The sequence below is a fragment of the Manis javanica genome, chromosome X (genome assembly GCF_040802235.1).
Source record: "Manis javanica isolate MJ-LG chromosome X, MJ_LKY, whole genome shotgun sequence".
Classification (NCBI taxonomy): domain Eukaryota; kingdom Metazoa; phylum Chordata; class Mammalia; order Pholidota; family Manidae; genus Manis; species Manis javanica.
The window spans coordinates 20308058-20317695 of NC_133174.1; the positions used below are offsets into that span (position 1 = coordinate 20308058).

Here is a 9638-nt window from a genome sequence, read left to right on the forward strand (position 1 = left end):
CAGGTAATCCTTGTGTAGTTTAAAAACAAAACAAAACAAAACACTGAATCTGTCTTTGTGTTATAGCACATTATATAAACATAAAGCACAAAAATAAAACTGTCCATCAGTCTAAATATAAACCACTATGATGATATGACCAGGCAAAATGTTTAAAGAGAGTGAGTAGTGAGTAGTGTGTGTGTGTGTGTGTGTGTGTGTGTGTGTGTGTATAAGAGAGACAGAGAGAGAAACAGAATTATCTGCTCCAAACTTGCTGATACTTGCAAATAAATTATTATAATAGGGTTGTATCAAGATAAAACAATAGGCTAATGACTCAATCAGAAAGGTATACAAATTTCTGAGGATAAAATTGGAGACTAAATTTTATTTTCATTTTAATTCTATGTAATTATTTTCTAAAATACTAACATATCAGAAAAAGAATACACAACTTCAGGTTCCATCATCTTTCTTTATATATTTTTAATAATATTCATGCAATATACTTCTATAGTTAATGAGTATATTTGTTGTAAAAGAAAAATTATATTTATGCAAACAAATTTAAAATCACATAAGACTTCATACAATCCAGGAAAAGTAATGGTTGTACAAACCCTACTATATATATCAGTTTGAATGGGAGTGATATAAAGTGAGCAGTTAACCATATAGGCCCTATCTTAAATGTCTGAAATGACTGTAGGAATAGACCACCTGAGGAACCTATGAGACAAAACTATGCAAGTACTGTGCTAGGTATATTGGCAAGTCATTACTCAAAGTTTCTTATTAATTGATAAGATTCCATTGATACAAATGAAAAAAAACACTTCAAAAACTGAAGAGCTAGAGTCTCTTACTAAGTGTCAAAATAACAACAGAGAGGCTCTAATTCTGGCATGCTGCGGCCTGCTTAAACTGTTTTTCAATGTTCCTGTGGAAGCTTCATTTGACTTGGTGTTCACCAAACCTCCATATAGACTAATATAAAAAAAAATAAACAAGATTGTGTCTCAAGTTTCAATTCCAATACCATAGCACCAGGCAGTGTGCCTTTTTAATTAAAAGAAGTTGTATCTGGCATTTCTGAGGCCACAAGTACATGATAGGATAACTCTCCAAATCTAAAGGTTGCTCACTGTGAAAAGCTCCATGTTGCTTTTGTCTTACAAATTGTATTGCATCTTCATATTTCATCTCATCTTCAATTATTGCCAGGGCAGCCAGCACTGGAGCACTCCCAAGACCAGCAGCAGCACACTGAAGCTCATACAAGAACAAGGATCTTCATGAAATTTCTTTTTTATAAGTTTAAAGCACTTGTCGATAGTCTGGCTAGATGGTGGTTCACCATCATCAAAAGGGTCCAGAAACTGGATGCCTTCTTTCTCCTAAACATCAGTGTGGTAAGTTGCTTCACAAATTGTTCGTATGGTGGCAATTCCATTGTTCTTAAGTTCCTGTAAAAATTTGTTTAAGGAGGCATTGGTTGGACTGTGGACAATAAGAAATCTCAAATTCCTGTATGCAATCCCTACAGGAGCAGGATGGTTCATCCCTCATATTGAGTTAAATTTTTAAAATACAGAAAGAATATAAAGGAAATGAAGTCTACTTCAAAATACTCCAGTTCAAATTTCAGTAAGTTGAATATGAAGATGGAGTAATAGGAAATGAAATCAACTTTCAAACAAAAAGTATCAATATTTCAGTACAGTAAGACTGAGTTAATAGAAAACCAGCTATACCCCATTTGTGTCAGAACTCTTGTAAAATATTCTTCTGTTCAGTTCAGTTCTTCAGTCTTCAGGTTATTCACTTTTATGGCAACTTCTCAGATAGTAACAATTTGCTAGGATTCACTAGTCTGCAAAGAGGTTGGACTGGGCCCGGAAGTAATACCAACTCCCTTTACAAAGTCCATAAATGTGTGACCAAGGACACTGGAGAGCTCTGAGGGATATGTTTACTAAGTGATGAATGTGGCCTAATCATCCTGTCCGGAGATGGAAGTGATGCTGCCCAGAGCAAAGCTCAGGGAAAAGCACACCACTGAGCCAATCTGTTGCCACCCGAGTCCAAAATGCACTTTCAATGGCAGATATTACAAGCCCTCCCTTTCTCCCTTTCATTGTTTGTGCGAAGGACAAAGAGAGAACTGGGTCACCATTCAAGACCAGGGGGTCACGACCAAGCACCAACTGGGGGCAGGGGTAAAGCGAAGCCAGGAGCATCACAGAGGGAAAGCAGCTGTCCACGTACCAGAGCTATTTGTTTCTACAGTAATGTTTCATAAATCAGTCTCCAGATTCTTCCCAAGCAACACTTCTAATGCACAAGTCATGTTTCATATTAGATGACCATTAAATGTCAGTTCCCTTTCATCATACAAACAACAAACAAAAGGTGACATGAGAGGTTGCCCTGAATCAACATGACAATTTGATCATCATTTAACAACAGAGTAATGGTTATGATACTGATTATTCCTTTGGTGCAGCTGTTAGGTGGCACTGTGCTCCAGGCTGGCTTCGAAATCATTCAGTTTCTTCCCTCCATTTGCTACAAAACTGATGTGTTTTAGATCTAGCCTCTACAGGTATTTCAAATCAATTTCCCCATATTCAAGTATGATCTGGTTCCTAAGATTTAAAAATAAAAAGTACTCAAAAGTTAGAAATAAATAAAAGAACGAAAATAAGTCAACCAGTCTTAAGGGGAATCTAAACCTTCTCATCTCCATGGACTTTTCACAATGTCTTCTATCTGGGATAAGGAGAAAGTTGGAGTGGGACTGGGAAAGGGACTGTTGAGTAAGAACAACTGACTCCTTTGGTCCTGAACTGGGGACTGGGACAAGAGAATGCAAATGACCACTGTACTTTCTGGGAAATCCAAAGGTCCAAAGTGACTCTTTCCGCTATCTAAAGGGAGCGAGAAGGAAGGAAGTGTGGAAAAAGAGGTTGTGGAGACTGAGGACATGTTGGATGTATGTTTAAAATGATCACTTAATTGTATTTCTCTTTTATGTCTATATGGCTATATTCATATTCTGTATTCAAGCACATGGTGAGGAAATAGGGAGTGTGTAATTTAAAATTACACTAGACTTCCACAACACAATATGATTAACTTCTGTAATTCACTGAGTCCCAGGAAAATTGGAAATCAAATGATTTATATTCATGCATTCATACACACATATACATTATTTTCATTATATTATGTGTGTCATAAATGAATTCTGCATCTGCAAACATACACTACATACACCCTTTTCTGAAATGGCATATCCAAATTAGCAATAATTAAAAGTGGACTGCCTAAGAAACCAGTCGTCATATTTACTTATTTTCTCTATAAATTTGTTCCCTCTTACCATACATTTTAAATAAAAATCTAGAAGAAAAAAATATTTTCTTTAAGATTCTCATTTTGTTAATATGTTTTGTAAAACTATGTCTGCTGTTAAAACACATGCATCTCCCCAGGTCCTGACCAAAAGTCCATGGAATGAGAGAGAATAAATACATTTAAAAATAATAAATTCAAAACATCTCATAAAAATGTGAAAATTAAATGTATTTATTCCAAATAAAAGTGTGTCATTAATGGATATGTATAAAGGGAGACTGTAGGGGTATTTCTGCATTACTTCACTACACATTTATTAAGGCTGTCCAATTGCCAGGCATTTAAATACAGGTAAAACACAGACCTGGCCCATAAGAAGCTTGTTATCTACAAGAGAGATATACATACATAAAACTAAATTAGAAAGTCAAAGACATTATACTCATAATAAGGACAAACTGATTTCAGTGGAGGACATGAATAAATCTGCCTGGCCTATGAAACAGGACGCTAGAACAAGGCTTCTCAGACAAAATGACATTTATTCATTCATATATTGCTCTTTCACTGCTTTATCGACAATATCTCTCTCCAGCAGATGTATACTACCTAGGTTTTCATGAAGATAGAATGCCTATAAAAAAACTGACAGTGAATATCAATGGGGAATTGAAGAAAGATGAGTAAAGAATGACCCATCATGCAAGTTGGGCTAAAACACAACTAGGAAGAATTGGGAAAAATAATTAGCTCACTTACTGTTCTTTGCTGCCTGAGAACCAAGAAAAGAAAACTGGAAGTCTTCTGAGATAAAACAGAATAATGTTTCATCAGCTAAACCAAGGCTGAATAAAAAAATCAATTATTCTTAAAAAATTCTAACACCTATTCAAGGGATTCTAAAAGAGGGAACATGAGATTATTTATGTAAAATATAATAAATATTAGAGATATAAGATAATTTACTTGGCAAAGATAATGATAAACCCAGTACAAATTACATTTTTGGATTTTTGAGTTATTTTGAATTTTTGAGTTATTTTAGTTTGGCTCATGAGAAATAAAAGATTACACTGTCTTACCAAATAAAGAGTTAAGAAAAGCATAAGACTGAACGAATAGCTTTTTCCCTTCTTCTGCATGTCTAGAATATTTTCTAAATTGCTAGATATTTTAGACATCAGAAAATGATAATTTTTCACATAAATTATTATGCTATAACCTATCATTAAGTATTATTTATTTGTAAAATATGTTCCTAAATAAACAGTATTCATTATATGTGATCTAAATGTTTTAGTCTCAATACATTTCTTTGAACTTACAATTTACAGAGTTCATCTGTAATAAATACCTTGTGTGACCATAAACTCTCAATGCTGAAATAAGAATAAACAACTGTATCTGGGTCATGGAAGCGGGAACACCGACAAGCATTTTTAAAAGATGTCAGTTGAACGATTTTAGACCACCTCATCATACAATTTTTTAAAAGAAAACAAAACCCCAAAGTTTTCTTAATACTTCATTTTTCTTGTCATTTAACCAGATCAGGGGGTTAATGAGGAAGGGGTTTCAATAGAATAGGAAAGAAAAAAAATGAGGGGAGGGGATGATAATAACCAGGGTAGAAGAGGCAAAGAGAAAGGACGGCAAGAACATGGGGAGAGATTTGGGGAAATTGCTTTTTCCCCTTTTCTTCTGAGTCCTTAAGGGTAGTTAAAGGGAAGTATGAAGAGCAAACTCATTGCCAAATAGCACCCTCTGTTAAAACAACAGGATTGAATATTCCCTGGGTTTCTGTTACAAATGGAACCCTTTCCTGCCACTCTGGTTAAACACTCTGTACAATAGATGGTCTGTTACCTGACTGTTGCATTAGTGCTTTGATAGAATATGCACGTATGCCATGAAGAGTGCAGCAAGAATGAATTTCTAGATCAGGACCACCATTAATATTCTCACAATAAAATCTGCAAAACCAATCAGAGTGTCTGGCATTCATTTGAATTAAATGAGAGTAGAGTTAGTTTCAACCTTTCCATGGGAAGTATGTTAGGGGTCTTCAGTCCAGGCATATAAATTTAGAACCTTACAGTATGACAAAAAAAGGCATTACTTACTGCTTAGAGTTAGGGACAAAATAATACATACTTCTGCTCAAAACAAATGTGTCTCCATGGGACAAAAATAAAGATAAATTGTCAGCTAAAACATCATTTAGACCTTTTTCCTTTATATCACAGTTTCAAAGACTACATAAAATTTGGGATCCTGAAATGCATATTTCATACTTTTAAGGAATATGAAAATTCACACCTATTTTAACATAAATATTAAAGTATAAGTGTCATTTAATAAACTGCACATATTTAGTGAAATTTGATAATTTTTACCTATGTATACACCACACCCATGAAGCCAATGAAGATAATAAACACATGTATCATCCCCCAAAGTTTCCTCCTGACCCTTTGTAATTTCTCCCTTTAATCCTCAACACTGCCCCTGACCACTGCATCTGTAGGCAGCACTGTTAGTCTCTTATACACTCACTTGAATTTCATGGAATTTTATTTAAATAGGATCATGCAGTATATGCTCTTTCTTGTCAGGCTTCTTTCATGTAGAATAATTTTTTTGAGATTCATCCATGTTATAGGTCATATTATGAGTTGAATTTTGTCCTCCAAACAGATACATTAAAGTCCTAACACCCAGTACTTCAGAATGTGAGTTTATTTGGGAATAGGGTCATTGCAGATGTAATTAGTTAAGATGAGGTTGTACTAGAGTAGGGTGGACTCTTATTCCACTCTGACTAGTATCCTTGTAAGAAGAGGGTAAGAGACACACGAGATGTAGACATGCAAGAGGACAATGTCATGTGATGACAGAGGCAGAGAATGAAGTGCTGCAGCTGCAAGGTGGGACTTAATCCAGTGTGACTGGTGTGCTTATAAAAAAAAGGATAATTTGGAGACAGACAAAGACATTCACAGAGAGAAGACTATGTGAAGATACCCACAGGAAGAATGCCACGTGTGACAGACGATTAGAGTGATGCATCTACAAGCCAGGGAACACCAAAGATTGGAACCCACCAGAAGCTAGGAAGAGACAAGGAAGGATTTCCTCCTGTACGCTTCAGAGGGTGCATGGCTTTGCCAACACCTTGATTTGGGACTTTTAGCTTCCAAAATTGTGAGACAATACAGTTCTATTTTTTAAGCCACCCAACTTGTAGTCTATTGTTACAGTAACCCTAGGAAACTAATACAACATGTATCACAATATCATTTCATTTTGTAAACATAATCACAAAATTTGTTTATCCATTCACCTTTTCAGGACATTGAGATTGTTTTCAAGTATAAGCTCAGTGGTATCACTAAATCACAGAGTACATTCCACTTCAATTTGCCTAAGTACTGCCAAATTGATATCCAGATTTGCAACAGTCAGGACATGAGGGTTCCTATTTGCCACATCTATATACCCATACTTGCAAGGTGCAGCCTTTTCTTTTAAGCTAATGTAAAGTGGTATCTCCTTGTTATTGTAATTTAAAGTTTTGGTTATGAATGAGTTCAATCATCTTTTCATATGATTTACTTGTTGGGTATCCTCTTTCTGAATTGTCTTTTTATATCCACTGTTTATGCTTTTATTGTTTTTTGATGTTGCAAATACCTTCTCATCTTTTATCTGTCTGTTAGATTTAATCTGGGTGTCCCTCACTAGGAAAGAAAGCCAAAAATCTTTATTTTGAGGTAATCAAATCAATCCTTTCCTGGGCCTCATGATTGATGTTTTTTGAGTCTGATTTAGGATGTCCTCACCCAAATTTAGTTGACAAATACATTCTTCTAAATTGCCGTATACTAACTTTACAATTTTCTGTTTACATATAATATGTAGCTTTCTAAGCGATCTGAAATTCTTCTTTACATTTGATAAACTAGGGAACAGATTTTATTTTTCTATATATTCCAAACAGATTTTCCTAACATCATTTATTAGACTAAGACTGACCATGTCAGTATCAAATGCTATTTATTTATTTATGGGCCCTCGTTTATCTTCTGTGTGATCACACATCATCCAGGAAGCCTAAAGAAAGTTATAGCATTTAGCTGTAATAGGGTTTTTTCAAACTCTTGTGATTAATGAACATTTTTTCATCATATGTGAGAGGTAATGAAAGAAGTCTGTTTTCCCCAATTGATATACAAAGCTACTTTTCATATGGTAATATATTCCAATGATTTGTCTATTCCCTAATTAATCACACATTCCATTGCAGACATTATAAATAATTGAATATCTGAAGTGATAGAATCCGGACATGAGTACTGCCTTTCGAATAAGCCCACCCACCATCTCAGAGAGACATAGGTGTCATCTTACCTAGGCTACAGGCATTCTCCAGAGGACACACGTCAGCAAGCCACAAGCCCACCTTTCCCCTGACCCCTCCCCTCAAAAGGCCCACTGAAAACCCTGGCCATTAAAAGCCTCTTGACCTGTTAGAGACTCTCTTACTTTTGTTCTGCTGGCCAGGACAGAGGGTCCCTCTCAGGTTTAGCAATAAATCTGCTTGGACTGTTAAGTTTGCATCCCCTCTTTTTTCTTTTATCTATCTCCTCTTTTTTCTTTCATGAAGAGAAATTTCCCTTCCACTTCTGTTTTTGTAATTTTTCTCCTAGAAATTTTTGTCTTAATTTTTCAGTGGCTTTTTCAGTTATTTGAATTGGTAAAAGTAAACACATTTTCAATTGTATTGAAGTTATAAATTGATGTAGGAGAAAGTGATAACCAATATGGAGTCTTTCCATATAAGAAAATAGCTTCATTTATGCAAGACCTTTACTGTGTGCTTCAGCAGATTATACTTTATTCATATAGACTGCATATTATCTGTAAAATTTACATTACTGCTTGGACTTGGTTAGGAATTAATTCCAAATATTAGTATTTAAACAACTTCCTCTCTTTGGACAATGGAATGCTGTTCCTATACTAGTTTGTCACAAATAAAATCGCAATCCCAAACATGTACAAATCCATGTGTATATGTTCCAAGACCCATCCCCCAGCAGCCAGCCGAAACTGTGCAAATTACTGAACCCTACATATATTATGTTTTTTTCCTGTACACACATACCAATGATAAAGTCTAATTTATAAATTAGGCCCATTAAGAAATTAACATTAACTAATAGTAAAATAGGACAATGATAAGACACTGTAATAAAAGTTATGTAAATGTGACCTCTGCCTTTTTCTCTCCTAAGTATCTTAACTGCATTGTACTCACCCTTCTTATTTCACCTTGTGATGCTGAAATGATAAAATGCCTAGGTGATGAGATGACAATGTGAGGTGAATGACATAGGCATTCTGACACAGGCATCCTGACATAGCATGAGGCTCCTATTGACCTTCCAATGATTTGTCAGAACAGAGGGAAGCTTGGCCAAGGAGAACTGAAACTGCAGAAAGCCAAAGCACAGGTAAGGTGAATGACTGTATCACATAAACAAGTATCTGTGTTTTAGAGGTCTGGAGTTACCTCAAACCTTCTTCTGTTTCCCTTAGTCACCCTTAGGAGTCTTTTCCAGGAAAATCATCCACTTCTTAAAGATGTACAACAGTGACACAGAACCTGAAACTGTCAGCTACATTTCTCTGAGTTGGAGTGCAAGTCCTCAAATACTCCAGCTCTTTCTAAAATAATTCTTAAAAGAACATGATGATTGCTCTAAGTCTGAGGCAGTGGTAAGTAAACATTTTCTATAAAGGGCCAGATAGTAAATATTTCAGGCTTTGTAAGCCATATGGTCTCTGTCGCAACTCCTCAACCATGCTGTTGTAGCATGAAAACAGCTATAGACAATACATACACAAATTGGTGTGGCTATGGTCCAATAAAACGACATTTACAAAACTAGGCAGTGTGCCAGATTTGGCCCATGTGAAGTAGTTTGCTACCCTCCCCATTCTAGTCTTTGCAATAAAACATCCATGGAACTTTAAAAAGGTCTCTACAGATAGAAAATAACCATATGAAAAGATGCTTCACATCATATGTCATCAGGGAAATGAAAATTAAAACAATGAGATACCACTACACAGCTACTACAATGGCCAAAATGCAAACTACTGACATCAACTGTGGAGCAACCGGAACTCTCATTCATTGCTGGTGGGAATGCAAAAATGGTACAGCCTCTTTGGAAGACAGTTTGGAAATTTCTTACAAGACCAAACATACTCTTACTATGTGATCCAGC

The 9638-nt window shown here is 35.5% G+C and overlaps 1 pseudogene; it reads right to left on the reverse strand.

Annotated features, from left to right (window-relative positions):
• Nucleotides 1-319: 319 nt before the first annotated feature.
• Nucleotides 320-1544, reverse strand: LOC108396622 (protein tyrosine phosphatase type IVA 1-like; annotated as a pseudogene).
• Between the last annotated feature and the right edge of the window lie 8094 nt (nucleotides 1545-9638).